The sequence below is a fragment of the Lagopus muta genome, chromosome 4 (assembly GCF_023343835.1).
Source record: "Lagopus muta isolate bLagMut1 chromosome 4, bLagMut1 primary, whole genome shotgun sequence".
NCBI classification, from domain to species: domain Eukaryota; kingdom Metazoa; phylum Chordata; class Aves; order Galliformes; family Phasianidae; genus Lagopus; species Lagopus muta.
In genome coordinates, this window is record NC_064436.1 from 9,435,985 (window position 1) to 9,454,667 (window position 18,683).

The 18,683-nt window shown below is 39.9% G+C and overlaps 1 long non-coding RNA gene across 2 annotated transcripts in view; it reads right to left on the minus strand.

Annotated features, from left to right (window-relative positions):
* LOC125691954 (uncharacterized) overlaps positions 1 to 18,683 on the minus strand; it is a 221,236-nt gene that overhangs the window by 72,883 nt on the left and 129,670 nt on the right. The gene's annotated exons all lie outside the window — the stretch shown is intronic.

The following is an 18,683-nucleotide window of genomic DNA, read 5'->3' on the forward strand; positions in this document are numbered from 1 at the left end:
TCTGTTCATAAGAAATCAGTGAGTGCAACTGGGCTGAAGAAGCCATGCCTGAATGGTGCTGCTCAGGACCTGCAGAACTACTGTAATGTGTGAGAGAAAATTGGTTCTGATGAAATCTAGGCATAGAGGACAGCCTGAAAATGTACTGCCTATCTAATAATGGCATACTACTCCTTTTAATTTCTGAATGCCTGACTTGCTCCTGGAGCTTTTTTCTTTGTTCTCACCTGAATTCTAAAGGGCAAAGTGAGCACCAAATAGGGGCAGACTAGCAGCGTGACTTTATTCGAGAATGCAGAAAGCAGGTGCTCCAGGGTGCTGCCTGCTCCAAACTCAGCATTTCATTTATTATAAACTAACACAAAGCTGCTCTGGGCATGCTGGACCCGAATAATTCCTTAAAACACTAAATGAATGGAGACAGCTTTAGTACATAAAATAGTGTTTTTACTTAAGGTGAAGAGATTGAAAAGGTCTGATATTTAGTCTCACGTGACCTTTATCAAGGACGGTAGAGAGCATGCAGTTTTTGCCTTAATAACTCACTGTAGCCAGGAGTCTTTGACTTTGATAAAGGTCATTCAGGTCCAAAAGGCTGGTTGCTGTTCAGTTACCTTTGTCTGAAATAAAAAAGGCATTCTTATTAGTTGTTCTCATTTGGAGAATTATTTTTTAAAATGTCATTAAGTTCCAAGAGGAACTTTTTATGTTACTCTGCATCAGACAAGTCTTTTTCTACTGTGCCTGCTAAATTCTGCAAAGCTCCCTTCTCTGATCAAATATGCTGGCTCCTGATCAGGGAAATCATGTGAGCAGAGATTCACTGATGTGAGTAAACAGAAACAAATGGTGAAGCAGAGTACAAACACCACGATTCTCTTTTTTTTTTTTTCTTTTTTTTTTAATAACTCATTCATTAAGCAATGGAACTAAATGGAAATGTGGGACATTTGTGTGTGTAGTCACACTGTAGTTAAGATAATTAGGACCAGCTGTTACTCTCTTCTTTTTTCTGGAAGAACATAGCATTGCACAAAGCTAGCACAGCAAGAAGACAGACATGGGGAAGATGCTGAAACATATCCTTAAAGCCTCCATAATTTTCAGTGCTGTTCAGAAACTTTCACATTCGGGCTGTGAAAGCCAGTGTGAAAGATGACTTTTTAGAAGCAATACTGTCAAACTTATGTTCATATTTTCACCATGTAAATTCCATGCAAACAATCATTTTTAATCCCCCTCCCACCCCTTCAGTGTTTACCCAGGGCAGTCCACCTTGAACCAATTACAAACATAAGGGGCAGAGACAGAGTTTACTTTATTGTCTAAAGAGGAAAATCCTGTCTGGAAACCATTTCTTTCTAGCAGTGCCTGCATTGTACATTCTCCCCTTCAAAACACATCTTAAGAAAAATTTGACAAAGAGATTTTCTTACACAAGTTACATGGATGTTGCTGTGCTGCAAGAAAAATACTTATTTGGAGACAGTCTGCATCCATTGTCTGTTGTGACTCTGTAAAGGTGAGTAAATGAATTCAGACTCCCTCTTCTATCCCTATTTTGTACATAGAACAAGCTGTGACAAAAAGAGGAGATAACTTACAGGGGTAAGCTTTCCCTCGAGATAGAGGCTAAAGGAAAGAGGAGGAAAAGCAGGTGGTCTGCAAGCATTAGGCAGAATAGGGCAGCCAACTTAGAGCAAAATTTTGTGGTTGGTAGAAGAATGAGTGGGACATGTGTAGTAGGCGACTGCAACAGACATGGGACACAACTCTTATCTCTGCTGCAATCTATTCCAGACTTACTGGATAATACATGTCATCCACACTTAAAAACTGAGATCAGTTCTTAACAGCTTATGGTTACTTACCTTGGAAGCTATCCCCCAAACTACAATTGACTGCAAAATATTTCCATCTATTAAATACACATACAAAGTCAGTATTTATTTTTAATCTGTAGCCAGTGAATTTTGCATGACTAACCTGCTTTGATGCTATCTCTCAAGTCACAATTAAAAATACTCCTACTTCTAACTCAGTTTGTATGCTTTTGTCATGGCATACAAAAGATAATACTGGAACTAGGGAACTAGCATGAAAGCAGCTACACAGATCCTCCAGCGCTAATGAAATAAGATAATATGGCCTTCAAAGTGCTTGGGGGAAATGGTTTTAAACAAAAGGAGGGGAAATTTAGACATTAGGAAGAAGTTCTTTACTCAGAGGGCTGGAAGGCACTGGCTCAGGCTGCCCAGGTAGGTGGTAGAGTTACCATCCCTGGAGGTGTTCAAGAAATGTTTAGACGTTACAACGTCTAAAGAAGACAAGGTTCAAGAAGAACATCTAAGAACAAGAAGAACATCTAAGAGACAAGGTTCACTGGGGAAATATCGGTGGCGGGTGGACGGTTGGACTGGATAAACCATCTTCTCCAACTTTGGTGAATCTATGATTCTGTAATCCCTGGAGGTGCTCAAGGCCAGGTTGGGTGGAGCCCTGAGCAGCTCGATCGGGTGAGTGGCAGGGAGTTGGATGGGCTTCAACATCCCTTCAACCATTCAGTGTATGATTCACTGTACCATTCTATGATTTCCTGCCCAAAGCAGCTGGGCGTAATCAGAGTTTGAAAATGCAGATCTGTTCTTCTCAAGAAATCCAGGGCAACCTAAACTGGACCTGACCCCTCAGGTTATAAAGTAAGGGGAAACTGCTAAACAGGCTTAATTACATTTCTTAATGCATGTCTTAATTTCTTAAATACATGAAAGTGTAACTTTATACACCTGTATGTAGAGACTGATTTGACAAAAAATGATTAGGAGACAGTTTCAATTCTACTAGTGGACTTGTGCTGATTTCCAAGAAAAAAAAGAAAACTACAACTTCTGCCTAGGGAGAAATCTCGTATTAAAATGTTTATTTATGGACAAAGAATTAAAATCTCAGTTAAGACCAAAGGTAATCTCAGCCATCATGTATCCCATGTCACATGTGCTGACCCCATGATTTTATCAAGCATAAATTTCCAGTCTTAGGCATCCAAAACTATGGTCAGCTCCAGAAATAGCATGTTTAAGAATGCTTTTAGCTGAGTCCTTTTGTGCGTTAGGAGAGTCTCGTGTGAATGTACTTATGTTAATTACATGAAGGTTATAATTTTGACTGGAACAATGTGTATTGCTTTACATATGCTAAGAAGAAATATGTGGAACAAGGAGTATTTTCCTCTAAGCAGAGCTTGCCAGATGGATCATGGGTTCATTTGTCTCTGTACACATCTCTATCTGCTTCTTCCAATGAGATTTTCAGGACTCTGGTCCTTCCTGTCCTTTAAAAACTCTACATCTGGCTCTCTATTCCTAACCCCACTGATCCTCACATCCATCACATCACTTCCTTTTGCTTCTCTGAGATTTTTCAGGGAAACAGAGATTCACTTTGGTAAATTTATTAGAAGAGTAGATTTTAACAACGCTCCAAGCTCTGCATAGCCCTTCCAGTAGCTGGGGATTACATTAAAGGGGAAATAAAAATATTTAGAAGCTGAAAAGGTAACAACCTGAGGAATACTATGCACGGATCTTTCCAACTGTAAGATATATTTACTTGGTGTTGAACACATAGCCACTTCCATCCCCCCAAGAGCAAAATCCCTTGCTCTTTATTCCACAAGAACTATCACTGCTGTCCCAAAGGAAGAGCAGAAAGAGCATCACATTTTGTACCTGGCTTCCAAATTCCACGGCAAAATGGATGACATATGGGGAAGCAAAACAAGTCACAAAAAAAAGGGAGACAACATCGATCTAATTGTTTGAGTTTGATTCACCGATTCTCAGTTTTCTACAGCCCAGAGGACAAGTATACCTCAGAGTAAAGATGCAACCAACTAAATCAGTGTTACTCAGTGTGAGTGGCTGACAAAATCGTTATGAGGGTATACTGCACCTCGTCACTGGCTTAACAGTTAGGGTATCAAGCATGGCATTTGATTGTTGATGTCTAATTCTTTAGCAGTATCTATTTGTTAATCTCTTTTGACCTTCCCAAGAGCAGCAACTATTTTTCAGACAGCCCACACCACTACATCAAAGTAAGATAAAAAGGTTAGTGATATGTTAAGAAAGAGAGTAAAGCAAGTCATGTGAGGACATGAGCATATGCTCTGTGCATTGGCACACAGACATCTACATACATAGTTATTCATCAAGTTGAAGAACATATCCTGATCTTTCCCTATTAAAAACAATCTGCATGCCCTGCTCTTTTTCTACAGATCGTATCCGGCATTCAAAAGAGACCCTGAGCAGGCACAGACTAATTAAGAAGAAAGGGAAGGATTATAGTTAAGTGTAAATGATACCCTAAAAAGGAAACGGTATCAATAATGTAGTAGTAAAATACTTGAAAGGAAATGGATTTTTGATGAAGTCAGTTTTTCAAAGTCTTTCTCTAGAAAAGAGAATAATGCTTTTAAATTGCCATTCATGCTGACCGCTACTACTTGTTAACATTTTGCCCTTGGGAGAAAATACAGCTTAGTAGTACAAGGGCTCTATAATAAGCATCTTTATCTCCTCGGGATTCTCAGGCCCTTTGTTATTTTTTTCTTCTGGAGTCATACTGAAAACTGCATACCACTCGGGCTGATTCACACAGGCCTTGAGAGGAGGATGCGGAAGAGCGGGCTGCTTTCTCACGAGAAGTTCAATGTGGTAAAATTCCTCTTCCATTTCAGCAGCTCCTAAAGCCATTTTGCACCCAGCTTGACCTGACAGATGCAACTCTTCTGCTCTCTCTCCTTAATTTGTTTGTATTTGGCTCAGGTTCATAGGCTTTTGGAGTGCATGATTGCTTTCCTAGTGGATCTGTAAAAAAAGTCTGTGCCTGCTTAAATAACAGTATGAAAATGATAGCATGGATGCTCCTTGGAAGCAGCAGAAAGGGGCAGACGAGCTGACAGCCAGCATTCCTGTCCTGCCAGCTTGAAGAATGTTGCCCACAGCCACTTACCATATGTTTGGCTCCAAACTATGGAGCAGGCAAGTCAGAACGATGCACAGAATTCAGATGATTTGCTCTCCATCTCTCGAGAGAGACAGGGAGCTCTGAGGCTTGCAGGCATCACCTGCATTCCTCAGCTTTCCTTCCAAAAGTCACACATCAGAGGACTAGGAACAGGAAGTTTCATCTTAAATGCTCTCAAAGTATCTGGCAGACAAATGCCACAAGGGCCTCAATTCTAAGCTGCCGTCAGGTATATTACCACTCTTTGTATTTACTACCAGGATGAGAGAGAATGGTTTCAAGCTGCACCAGGTTCAAGTTGGCTATTAGGAAAAAATTATTCCCTGAGTGTTCAAGTATTAGAACAGGCTGCCCAGGGAAGTGGTGGAGTGACCATCACTGGAGCTGCTCAAGAAATTGTGCGGATCACAGAATCACCAAGGTTGGAAAAGACCTTCAAGATCATCCAGTCCAACCATCCACCAATCACCAACAGTACTCGCTAAACCATGTCCCTCAACACAAAATCCAAACATTCCTTGAACACCTCCAGCGTCGGTGACTCCACCACCTCCCTGGGCAGCCCATTCCAGTGCCTGACCACTCTTTCAGAGAAGTAGTATTTCCTAATGTCCAGCCTAAATGTGGCACTGAGAGATGTGGTTAGTGGGCATGGAGGTAATGGGCTGACGGTGAGACTTAGAGGTTTTCAACCTTAAGGATTCTATGATTCTGTGAACCTGTTAATCTCAAGCAAAGTAGAAGGAAGACACTTCATAACTGCATACATACATGTGTATTTACTGAACATTATGGAGCGCGTTTCAGAAATCCTTGATGGTGTTAGATATGGTAAAAATCTACAGTGCAACAAAGTGACCACTGGGAAAACCAGGAGGATCAGAAAGCACCACAACTTTGTTTAGCAACAGCTAACTGATTCGCACTGATTCTCATTTGTGTAAAGGAGATAGGGGATGGTGCCTTCATGTCTTCACTGTCCTTCCACGTTGGAGGTGGTCTGTGGAATCTCCAGCAACAGCACAGAATCCTAAACTATACCAATTAAAGATCCTACCTAGCTAACAATTTCACGCCTTTGCCACATGAGCCATTGTATTATATAAATCTACAAATAGACCGATCAACATCTTTTATGATGCTTATTAAGAACTTTTGTTTGGCTTCTCCATCAGTTTGTGCACCACTTCATCTTCTACCCTGTGTGTACATGGTGTCTAACTACCAGGGAAAAAAAAAAAATATGTATATAGTGCAGAGAATAATTGAGGATACCAGAGATGGATAAGGAAAGAAGAAATTGGGGGTCATTCTACACTTCTTACTCCAGCACAGGCAGAGGTTTCTGCACATGGGGAAGGTGGAGGGAAATGAAGGCTAGCTAGGATCTGTAGAGAGCCTGAGCTCTGGCTGCCTTGGAACAATGTCAGTGCACTCACTGAGCCACTGACATACTAACCAAAGATGCTCAGAGCAAGGTCAGGCCATGCTTCCAAAGAACAGTGTTCATCTAAACTAGATGCTCTTGAGAAATGTCAGTTCTAAGCCAATCTACACAAACAAGTGATCTGCTATTTCTGGCAAACTGTAGTTCCATGTACCAGTGCTACCATGACTCTGATGCGCTGACAGCATGTGCCATTCTACAGCACTTCTGCACCACTGTTGATTGCTGCAAACATGCCTATATTTTGGTTACTAACATGTGACCTTAGAGAGTTTATAAGTGGAAAAAGTTGAGTTTTGAAGAGAGATATGCCTGAAGCAGACCGTCATGGAATGAATGCTCCATTTCAGAGGTCGGGGAGCAGAACAAGATGAAGCTAGCTAAAGGGAACCTGGAAAAGAGGAGATATAACACTGCAGTTCTGTTCTTTATGACTTTGTTATGGCATGTAAGAACTACATGATATGCTTTTTTTCTATTTGAAGGGATGCTTTTTCTGTTTAATTTCTCATGATACAAATCTATTTATAAGCGTATTTATAAGAACGTTTATATATAAATACAACCAGCTAATTAATTGCAAGCAATTTATACAGTTTAACAAGCACCTGGACCTCTGACTTGACAGCTTGCTATTTTAATTTTTTTTATTTTTAACAATTAGATGTAAAATTTTACTTTGAAAGCTGCAATAACATGCTGTCTACACAGAACTACTAAGGTTATACAAAGCTACTAGTTTACAAAGTGCCTCTGATGACAGAGCAGAGCCTTTTAACAATTAAGTGGCTGTGATTGTTCAAAGGGAATTTCTTAGGGAACGTAAAATATCCAATTTTGTTTTTCTTGTGTCTGTAATTTCACCCTACACACTTTCTCCTGAATTGTTATTAGGCTCTCTTCTGGGATTCACGTTCAGTGGCACAGAGGTATGATATTGTGCTGTGACAAAATGCCACGCACTGGAGAGTTGTTTAGACCCCAACAGACTGTTATTTCTAACCACTATTTTATTTTGCCTCGGAAAAATGATAAACAGGCTGAGAAATGTCAAGGAACAACAAGAAAGATGATCAAGGAACGAGAAGGGAGATGAACAAATTTGTTCCTAATTGGTTTAGCCATCATCCACATTTATGACTTCAAGCACCAAATAAAGCTCGAATCTAGCTTTTGTAAGCAGTGTAAAAACTGCAATCCCTTTTAAATCAGAGAAATCGTATGTCAATACTGAGGGAAAGACCTAGAGTCCAAGTATTCCCCAAGTAAAAATCAAATATGCTGGAATCATGTGCATAAATAAATAAATAAATAAATAAATAAAAAAGCAGCAGCAGAAGTCAACTTAAAAATAGGACAAAGACCTTTGACAAGCAACTGTTAATATATGGAAAAGAAATAAATCTTGAACATACCACATTCTGTGATCTAGAAGACTAAAATAACATTTGGAGAGTCATGAATCAATATGAAACATTTGAAAATTGTTGGCTTTCCCCCAAACGTATCCCAAACGACATATTGTGGGAATATTCTTTGCACAAAATATTCTAGCTGTCATACAGTTGGTAGCTTCCCATGAAGCTGTAGTTCAAACATTACTGTAAATACAGTATGTTTAACAAATTTATTTTAAAAAACTATCTCTTTCAAGAATACAAAGGCAACATTCTGTAAGAATACTCAAAACCAGCCTGCCCTGCTTTTTTGAGGCTTAGGAGACCAGATGTACATGTGTACAACAGCACCTCAAACTTGAATATACATCTGCTGCCACAGCAAGCATCATCCTCACTGAATTACACTGAACCAGATTTTAGTGCTTTTTGGGGGGGTAAATACTTTTTAAAGCAAAGATGCAATAACCAGCAAAATTTACTGACATGAGATACTTTCTTCTATGTGAAATGAAATGCCTTGCTTGTCTTTGAAACCTCTCCTTCCATTTTCCTTCAATACACGGATCCTCTATCTACCCTCTCATTGCTATTTTTAAGCCTGTTTTTAATTATTTTTCTCTAATCTTCCCCCCACATACACAAACCACCCATATGCAGCACGCAAATCCACTACGGTAAGCACATGTGAGGAATTCACCAGCGCTGGCTGAATTTGCTGAATCTTTAAAAGCAGTCAAAATGAGGAAGTCTGGAGGCCTGATGTCAGAAAAAGTAGTTGCACCAGTACACCCTATTCACAAAAATAATTTCAAATGTTGCAGAATAGGTTGCCAGTCCATTGAGGCAAAACATATGTTACTTCTGCTGCTGCCTATCATTTCTTGAAAGAGGCTGCCACTTTGGCTTATGCTCAGTAATACCTTGCTCCCCAGGTAGTCCTATTGAAAACTGTGAGACAACGCAGCAAATAGTATTCTCAGTACTAACAGCAGCAGCAAGCTTGTCCCGTTGTCAATCATCTATAATCTGTGCTTTTATTTAAAATAGTATGAAGAACTGATATGTATAGTGACAGTTTCCAGCCCTGGTGCAGTAGCCCATTGGGCTGTAAAGGGATTTAGCGCTCCAAGTGCTGCAACAAATCTTGTAACTGCCCAATTATCACTTGATGGCCACCACTCTCCTGGCACCCTAGGGGCCATGTCATTGAAGATAAGCTCTGTTTATGTTAACTTGGTGTCAGGATGTACAGCATATGTCTATGAAGCTGGATGAGTGCCCTTTTGCAGGATGTTCTGTACATTCACATTGTGCAGCCAAGAGCCCTGAAGGTGTTGAAAAAGAAGAAAAGGCCTTTCATAGAAAGCTTAATCCAATTAAAGCATATTAATGAAGGTTAGGATCATCCGTCACATTATCCAGACACATCCTTTCATGCATCATCATCTGATTACAAAGTCTGATTTTCTTTTAAGGCTTTTCATCTTCACCAAGAAAATGTGATGGGAAATTCAACACTTAAAATACAGAAGGCTTAGATGGGATTTCTATTTCTTTTTCTTTTTTTTTTTTTTTCCCCCCTCTGTCTCTGAGAGAAATATGACGCTTATTTTAAAACAGTAGTGTGTCTCAACAGCTGGTACAAACTGGCATGTATCTAACACAGGATACAGAGCTACCCTAAGTAATACCTCCCAGATTTGTGTTTGAGGAAATCCAAAATCTTGACACAGAAAATTAAAGGAAGGGGAGAGAAAGAGAAAGACTGAAACAAAATACATTGCAAATGAATAAAGGATTTGGGGCTCTGTTGCTGCAAGAGTTGTATCAGGCTAGATTTCTTGGATAGCAATGAGTGCACCTTCCCATCATCACCACATTAAACAATGTGAACAGCTGTAAGGGAGAGACCTCCTTGATCAGAAAAGAGGAAAAAGGCATATTGTATAGAACACTCTTCATGGTGCTACAGCAAAGCAGAGACAAGAAGATGAGAGCTTGCACTGGAACTGAGAAATTTCTCCGTTCAGGAGCACCTGTGGGCACAGTGAAGCAGCATTACCTTCCACCATGCTCCTCAGAGCAGTCGGAGACTACAAACCCCTATGCTAAAAAGACTAACTCTAGATCTACGAGGGGTCCAGTTTCCAGAACTTGTGCAACAGGTAAATCCATTAAAGATCATCATGATGAGGATCCCATTAAAGAGAAAACAAACCAACAAACAAACAACAAAAAAAAACCAAGAAATTCAATAATAACACAGTAATGCCTTCAAAATAAGCATCAGTCTCAGAATTACCCCACGATGCAACTATGACAATTTCTCACTCTTAGCCCTTCACATGGTCACAGCTGACACTGCAGAGAGCTCTGGTTTCATAACACAGCTGGTATGAAAATATTTTTGCACCCCCTACCCATGTAAGTGCAAATACCAGTTCCTGACATCATCCGGCAGTGAATCCACATAGGTTAACCTTGCATGTAAGTCCTATTGCCTACAGAATCACCCTCAGGAGGTGTTCTGCTTCCTTGCACTCCCTTTCCATACGCTACAGAGAGAAAACAGAGAGTATTACAACGATCCCATCCCTCTCCCTCAACCTTCAGACGGCCTTTGTGTCTTTCTCGATCTGGAGCTACTGCTTCACACTGCATGGAGGCTCAGGCAGGCAAGATAATACGTACATTTTTTGCTTTTCTTCAAAATGGGGATAGTTTTTGTTTTGGTTTTTGCATGCTTGCTTTTGTTGTTACAGTTTTTTTGCTTAGTTTCTGAAGAAATTACGAAATGCCACATGAGTATGGTGCCCACTGTTGGCTTAGTCCTATTGCTGTTGTCACTCTCTAAGCACATATGCTGAAATTTGTGCAGTCTGTACTCTGATATTTACAGTACTGAGTCCGAAACAAAAAGGCAAGCAGCCAGACCTGCTGGGCCTCTGACAGAATTACTGAAAGGCTGGAAGGATTAATGAAATAGGTAGGGGAGAATTTGCTCATTAGCATTCAAGGAACATCTAGAGCCTAGAAGGAATGTTAGTTTTTTACCAGATATCTTCTTTGGGGTTTATTAAGCTAGCTGTGTACTTCATGCAAAGAAAGCAATGCAATGTGCATGACTGGCGTTCTTAATTTCTCAGCTACATTGAACATATTATTGAGGAGCATGCCCTGCTGAGAACTACATACTTCTGTGAAAATTTGACATGGAATTTGACAGAACAGGCCTCGTCTTACATTAATTTGATATCTCACAAGCCCTGAAATTCATGTTATTTAAAATAAAAGCCGAAAACAACATATCTCAGCCTTGCTCCTTAGAAGCATGGTGAGGGGACCTGCCTCCAATTTTCAAAGTTAAAACATGATTGTACTTTCAGCTAGGCAGATGGTTGATGGAAAGCTAAAATGTAAGAAGAGATATGAAGCAAATTGTGTTGTTTCTACCTTCCTACTTCTCATGTCAAGCTAGAGCGGGTACTGCTAGAGCCGTGTACCATGACACCATTGTGCATGCAGATGCCATCTCAACAAAACCACAACCACTAACCTACTGTACAAATATTGACAAACATTTGCCTGTGAGCAGATGCAACTCCTACAGCTGATTCAGCAACTGGATCACCCTATACAGCTTAATACACTTATCCTAAGCACTGCCTTCCTCTTTCATCATATTTCAAATCCAGCCTGAAGTCAAAGCCACTATCAACTTGCCCCCCAGAGCACTTGGGCACAATGTAAAAATACTTAGCATGCCAAGGTCAGCCTAATTTAACATTCAATATACAGCACACAAATTAGACATTTAGGAATCTACAGGCAACTTGCTATATACATTCTCTCTATAGTTGAGATCAGTGAGAAATGAGCAACAACAAAATCATTTCACTGTTAGCAGTTAGTTATTCAGCAGGAATGCATACATGCTCTCTTAAGGCCTTCAGTGATAAGTCAACGTCCTGATGCACAACCTTGCATTAGCATTCATTTAGAAAACAAAGATTTGGCACAAGTGTGCCTCACTCAACTTGTAGATTCGGATAGCCTTAAACTTTGGAAAAGTTTGCATCCTATTATAATCCCCTTCTGGTGTTATCCTGTTTCCAGATATCACTAGTCACATTAATCACTGCACAAACCTAATCATTAAATTGTCATTTTATGAAAGAAAAAGACTGCCCTTGTGACAGGCTTACATTTCCATGTACCCTGTTTTATACCAGTAGTAGCAGACTTGACAGAGTATGTGACCTGATTTCCCAGATGTCTGTAAATGTACTTGGCATTGAATTTTAAATCTGACTGAATTCAAAGCTCTTCATATAAAACACAACTCAAGTTACCTTTTATCTCTTTTCTTCTTTCTGTCTCTCAGCAGCTGTTCTTCTTTTATTATTTCATGTGCTATATTCAATATGCAAAGTTTCCTTGTTTGTTAGAGTGCATTACACTTTCTAATGCATCTGTCATGTTGGAAAACAGGAAAGTAGCATAAAGCCTCTCTTGTGATTTCTTTTTTTTCTTTCTTTCTTTTTTTTTTTCAGTTAATGGAAAGCTTAGTTAGAAGAGGAGGGGAAAAAAAAAAAAACAATGAAAGGAAATTTGCCTCTAAGCATCTACAGAGCTTAGAAAAGGGTTCTTCAGCTTTGTGAAACTTTAAAAAAGTAAAATACCAGCGAATTTAATGCTTATAAATGACAAAACATGAATGGCTCTGGGAATTCTCCTTAAAAGGATGGTTTTGAAGCTAAGGCACAAGATAGACAGCAGACCTGGATTCTGTTCTGCATATACCAATGGCTTTACTGGTTAACCTCTCAGGCTATGCAAGTCCTGGGGATATTTAGAGAAACAATCCACATCAGCATCTGATCCAACACGAGATACTACAGAAGAGGTTTTTTATATAAAACAGCTAAGCTCACTTTCACTCTTTAGTTAATTCTGCAAAAACTGAGCCAAATCAAATTCATACACAGTCCAGTCCTGCCTCAGAAGTCTTTTCAACCTAGAGCTTCCTAGAATATAAATCTTTTAGCAGACAGATGAGCATGGTCAGAACCTAGGCATTTCTTCCCCATAGTCAGAATTACTGTGTTCTGGGGGAAGTCCAGCTCAGGTGCCATGAGATTGCAAGCAGGCTAATTCACCCTCCCTCAGCCCCAGCAGCAAAAGTTCACTGTGAGATTTCTGTACTGACTCTGAACCACATCTTACAGTATTCAGCATCTCCACGGTACATCGCACAGCACTGAGCAGCTTTCACAAATATCTGCACTACAAGGCATTCACAGCAGTAAACAAAATCAAACAACGTAATCAATGGGCATTTAAATTAGCATTAGGTATATCACTAGTTGTTGGGGCACACTATAGTCACATATGAATAGTTTATATATATGTGCATATATATACGTATATGGACTGCTATGAACACATGAATTTTTTTGTACATATTTTGAAAACTTGCCTCAGCTTGAGTCAACTGCAAAATGTTTTTTTTTTCTTTTACAGTAATATTCACAGAGCTACACGTATCCATTTCTACAAACGGCTGTTGCTTATTTGCTAAAATCATATAAAATGATATGAGCAAAATCATAACAGAAGGTATCATTATTTTAAGCCAGAGAGCATGTAACGCCAACTGACTCAAAAATATCCACTGTCACTGGAAGTAAACCAGAACATGCTAAACCTCGGTTCCAAGAGCACATCTGCAACCAAAACACAACACAATTCCACAAGCATGTGCTCACAAATACACTCACATCCTTGACCAATATTCTGGCAAGTTTTGCTTATTCCTTCTGATTTCAACAACATGTCAACAGGACCAAATTCTCGGCAACTCCGTCTGGCGCCTCAGCCTGGGCTTCTGCTGCAGGAGCCAGGCAACGTGCTGCAAAGTGCAGACCCAGATTCTTTCACAGTGATTTTTCAAAGATTGGATCTTTGTTTTGCAGCAGAGTGATAACAGATCTAACATTATCATCTCTGAAACAGACTAGTTTTTCCACATATAGCTACTTCAAGTTCAAATATTCCCATTGGTTTCCAGATTGCGCACAATTTTTTCCTCAGTTTCTTTGGGCATCTACAAGAAAAACAGACTCTCCAGACTAGGTTACAACACAGATGTTGTCTGAGTTGATTCAAAGTTTAGTGCTGACGGTACCTAGCGACGCTGAGCAACTCAGCTACAATTCTGGCTGGTCTCTGCAGTGTGGTCTTACTCAACAAACAGTAATTCTGTTGAAACTGGGTCAGAGTGAGCTGTGCTGTAGCCCTCTGTGTGACTTGCCTTTTTTTAAAAGCACAGGGGATTCTCATCTCCGGGCCCAGTCAAGGCATATTCCCTGCAGGACGTGCAGAGAAAAGACAGCGGCCAAAGAGTCACACGTAAGCCAAAAGCACAACATAACCTTTAAACACACTGTAGCATTGTGGTAAGTCAAAATGTGAACTTGATACTCACCTCATAATTTCTTTTTTCTTGTTACCACTCTGCTTGGTGTTTCACACTGTTTCCTGCATATTCTGTAAGTATTTTTTCACTTCCCAAGCTATCTACACAATAATAATTTTCAAACAATCTGATGTTGCAATTTGAAAAGTTATTTGAATGCCTTAAATCATTTCAAACCTCTGCTTTCCTTTTAAATTTAAGTCTGAATGACTCAAAACTAGATCTACAGTTTGAAAGTGTGCACTAAACATGATCTTAACTTTATATGGTTGCCTAACCAATATTGCAGCATATCAAGAAGTTGTAGCTAAGACTTGATTTCAGAGAGGCCAGCACTCTAAGCTGGAAATCACTTGGGCAATTAAGACGGAAATAAACAGGAAGAAAAAAAAGAAAAAAAAAGGGCTGAGGAAAGGGATGGAATAAGTTTCATTTCTCCTCTCAAGTGCCAACAAACATGCTGTCTTCCACTGCAGAGAAATACATATATCTTTGTAGAAAGATCAGCCATAGTTTCTCCCCAGGATCTGGAGGCGCTTATAAAGACAGCAGGGAGCTCACCATCTTTTAGTTCGCTCTTCCAGTAACAGATTGGAGGGATCTACATCCAAGCTCTCTCTGCCTGAGCCCAAGCACTAAAGAGTAACAATTCTGACATTGCTTTCTCCTGCAACAAAGAAAATCAACTGGAAAAAGAAAACTTGAGAGTAAGGATGCTTCCATTTTCTAGGGCCAAAGTTCCTAGCTCTGTCCCACGGGTCCTTTGTTGGCTTGCAAATCTATTCAATGATTTTTGTGGCAATAAGTAAAGTGAAAAAGAAGGGGAAAATACAAACTCCAAATTAATGTTCCTTGGATTTTCCTTGGACAGTCCAGTCAGACCTTAATGAATATAGAGAGAGAGCAAGCAGTGACTGCAGCAAAGACTACCATGAACAACTTTTCTCATTCAGATACATCATAAACATTGGATCTATGTAAAGTGCCCGGTCCTTAATCCACCAGATATTTAATTATTCATTTGAAAGAGAAACCATTTCAATAGGAGTGGTTCGGCAAGCTCCAAGTTAATGGCCACGAATGGCCTTATACCTGAGTTATTCCAGAGAAGGTAGGAGCTCAAATCCCCTCTAAGCAAGTATCCAAACCACCACTGGTTTTTCTGCAAAGTCTCTCTGGGTGATGTCCCTACTCAGACATTATCAATATGTCTCAGTGCCTTCCGAATCAGGTCTGCCTGGTGCACTTTTGGAGGTACAAAATTACCCAACCCAGACCACAGTCTTCTGCCCAGGTCAGGATACAATGAGACTAAGTACTTTAGAGCACTGTCATGATCATCTTTCACTTTGTCTTGTGGGTTCCTCTTCCTTCTACAGCAGTAGGAGATACACCAGGTGGACAAAGCTGAGACTGAACATGGCTTGAAAACAACTCGCACAATGCTAACCCTGATGTGACTTTGCAGACCTTAAGACCAGACTTTGCAGGTCTGGTCTTAAGGTTTTCCCTTTTGTTCAAAGCCATATAAGGAAAAAAACCATATCCTTTGCTCCCTGCGATATATCAGCACCAGCAAGCAGCAAAGAGGTCTGGACAAATACTATACAGTTAGTTTCTGAGGTTGCTTAGGTTTGGGAAAAGCAGCTGTCACTATTGTGCAAGCATTCACCTTGCAGCATATCCTCTGCTGCTTAGAGACCGTAACAGAAGCACTAAAAATAATACATAGATTTCAGAGTAAAAAGCAGTGCTTGAAACACAGTTTTGTCGGTTCTGCAGTATATTGTACAAAAATTCTTTACAAAATTATGTTTTAGCACTACAGCATCATCTTCTTCCAAATTCCTGCTCCTGTTTGGGAGCAGGGATAAGGGTTTAAATCTCTGTTAATATCCCACACATAGCAGCTCTATGCCTGAGAGGACTGGAAAGGGGTAAACAGAAATGTAAGACTTTTGTTAAAATAGCAGAGGCAGTAGAAATGAAGTAAAGAGAGACTGGAAGAGCGAAGAGTGGAAAGAACGGTTGCAGGAGCAGAGAAGTGGGGAGAATATTTTAGAGGTAGGAAAGGACGATAGCTTTTTTCATGCATCTGTCTAGGAAGTGATGAGCAGATGGAAGGTTTACAACATGTGGCATTTAAAGAGAAAGTCAATGTTTAACAGAAGTTCTTCTGTCTTTTAGAATATTGATTTTCGAAAATAAACACCCTTTAAAAAGCACAGACATGAAAAACACTCAAAAGCAAGATAGCCGAGGTTCTGGGTTTTAGCATACTAAGCAGCTGTTTCAAATGAGGCTGCCAGCTGCCACAAGTGCAGATATACACCTTAAAGATATAGAAATTGAGGAACAGTCGTCCTCGGTTGTTCAGGTCATACGATTTTCACAGCTTAATTTAACCTTAAAAGTCTGTCTGCAGTTCCCATGGGTCACGCATAGGAAAATCCAGTATGAGGTTTACTTATAAGGGCTACGGGCAGGAAGCGGTCTCTAATGTTCTCTAATTAGGATGTGATGCAGCTGAAATGAACAGGACATCCTACAGTGGTGTTCAGACAAAAAATGCACTAGCCACAGAAAACATCCCATGCCTCCTGCCCTATCACAAGCAACACAGCAGGCACGGAGCAAATACCACTTCACTGTAGCACTTCATGCCTTTTTCCTGAGAGACAAAAAATGAAACAGAACTGCAAAAAGCTATCATCCAGGATAAAGTGTACGTAGGGTGCTTCATAGCTCATCTGTGCCTACAACAGCTCTCTAGGCTGCAATGGTTGCTGTCTTAATAGCGTGACTGCACATACATGTAAGCATTTATCAGATCAAGGTGCGGGAGAAACACAGCGCAGTTACCTATTTTTACAGGAAAATACATGTTGCTATATGTACACATCTTTCAGATGTTACTGATTTCATAACAAAGAGAAATAATCTAGAAAGTGTCAGTCCTCTGCAGAGTGTAATGAGGAATTAATCTGATCTCCAAAATACTTATTCAAGCCTGTTAAATGTTGTGACTACGACCAGAGTTGGTACTCTGTTCCCAAAAAAAAGAGGATTTTGCTGCCATCTTGGAAATGAATTCTATAATACTTTTCAAAATAGTTCCAGTTGTCTTTTTTTTTCACAGTGATATTTAAACTGAGTGCTGTCTCTACACATCAAGGCAGTGTGGCCTAAGCCACCACATATTAATAAGCGGATACTGAAGAAGGAGTGATATCTCAAAAACATTTTCCCCTTCAGAAGGGAGATTTCTTTTTCTGCTCCTTTCCTTAACCTGAAGGATATGCTTCTTAGAAATGGAAAAAACACACGTATGGAAAAATATAACAGGAAACTTGGACACAACAGAAGGTCATCTTTAAAAAACTCTTAAATTCCATGCTATAGAAGGTCAACCAGTGTTATTCACCCCTTGTGTCTGGTTACAAACCTAGAGTTGGTTTTGGAAAACTGTTATAAACAAATTTCAATATGCTCCTGGAAGGAAAATTAAATGAAAGCTGTGCCACGCAGCCAAAACCATAAATTAAATCCTAAACATTCATGCCCCAAAAGAGTCAACAACCTCAGTCCAGATAAAGGCTAGTTTATTTTATACACTCTGAGAGTTACTCACATGTCCTAAATTCCATCTAAGCCCCTGAGCATGGTGTTTCCTTTTGACTAAATGTTTTTCAAAGCCTGAAGCTAGCCAAGAGAAAACACCAAGCACAAAGACTCATGGAATTCTGGCTGCATTAATAAGCCCTAAACGATAAAGGTCTTTTCCCTTCCAAAATTTTTCCCCTGAGTAAAGCTACCTTACCCGAAGCCCCTGCCAAGAGCTTCAATATCTCTGAGTGGAAAGGAATTATTAAAAAATGGGAGGACTGACAGTCATCCCAGAAGGTCTTAGGCTTTCCTTACAAATAAAGGAAACAAATCCTTGCCGAGTACAGTGTACAAAAGCCAGCAGTGTACAGTTCAGTGGAGCAAGGAGTACTGTTTATTCACCGGTTGCAAGTACAGATCCCCAAAAGAACTGCATGATGAGGAGTACATGAACTTGAGTTTGCCGAACTGTTTCTTTCTACTTAGCAACTTGCATTCTATGTAATTCCTTGAATTTCAAATACTTTCATTGAAAAGTGATGTGGAACTAACAGAGCAGCTGCGGAATACTGCTGTTATGTACCTGGTTCATTGCACAGGCCACTGCAGAAAGCATGTGATGAGAAACAGACCCTCTATCTCTGAAACAAAATAAAAATTAAAAAGCCAGAATCATCGGTGATAACTAGGCATGGTTTAGCACTTCAGATCATTTTTGAAG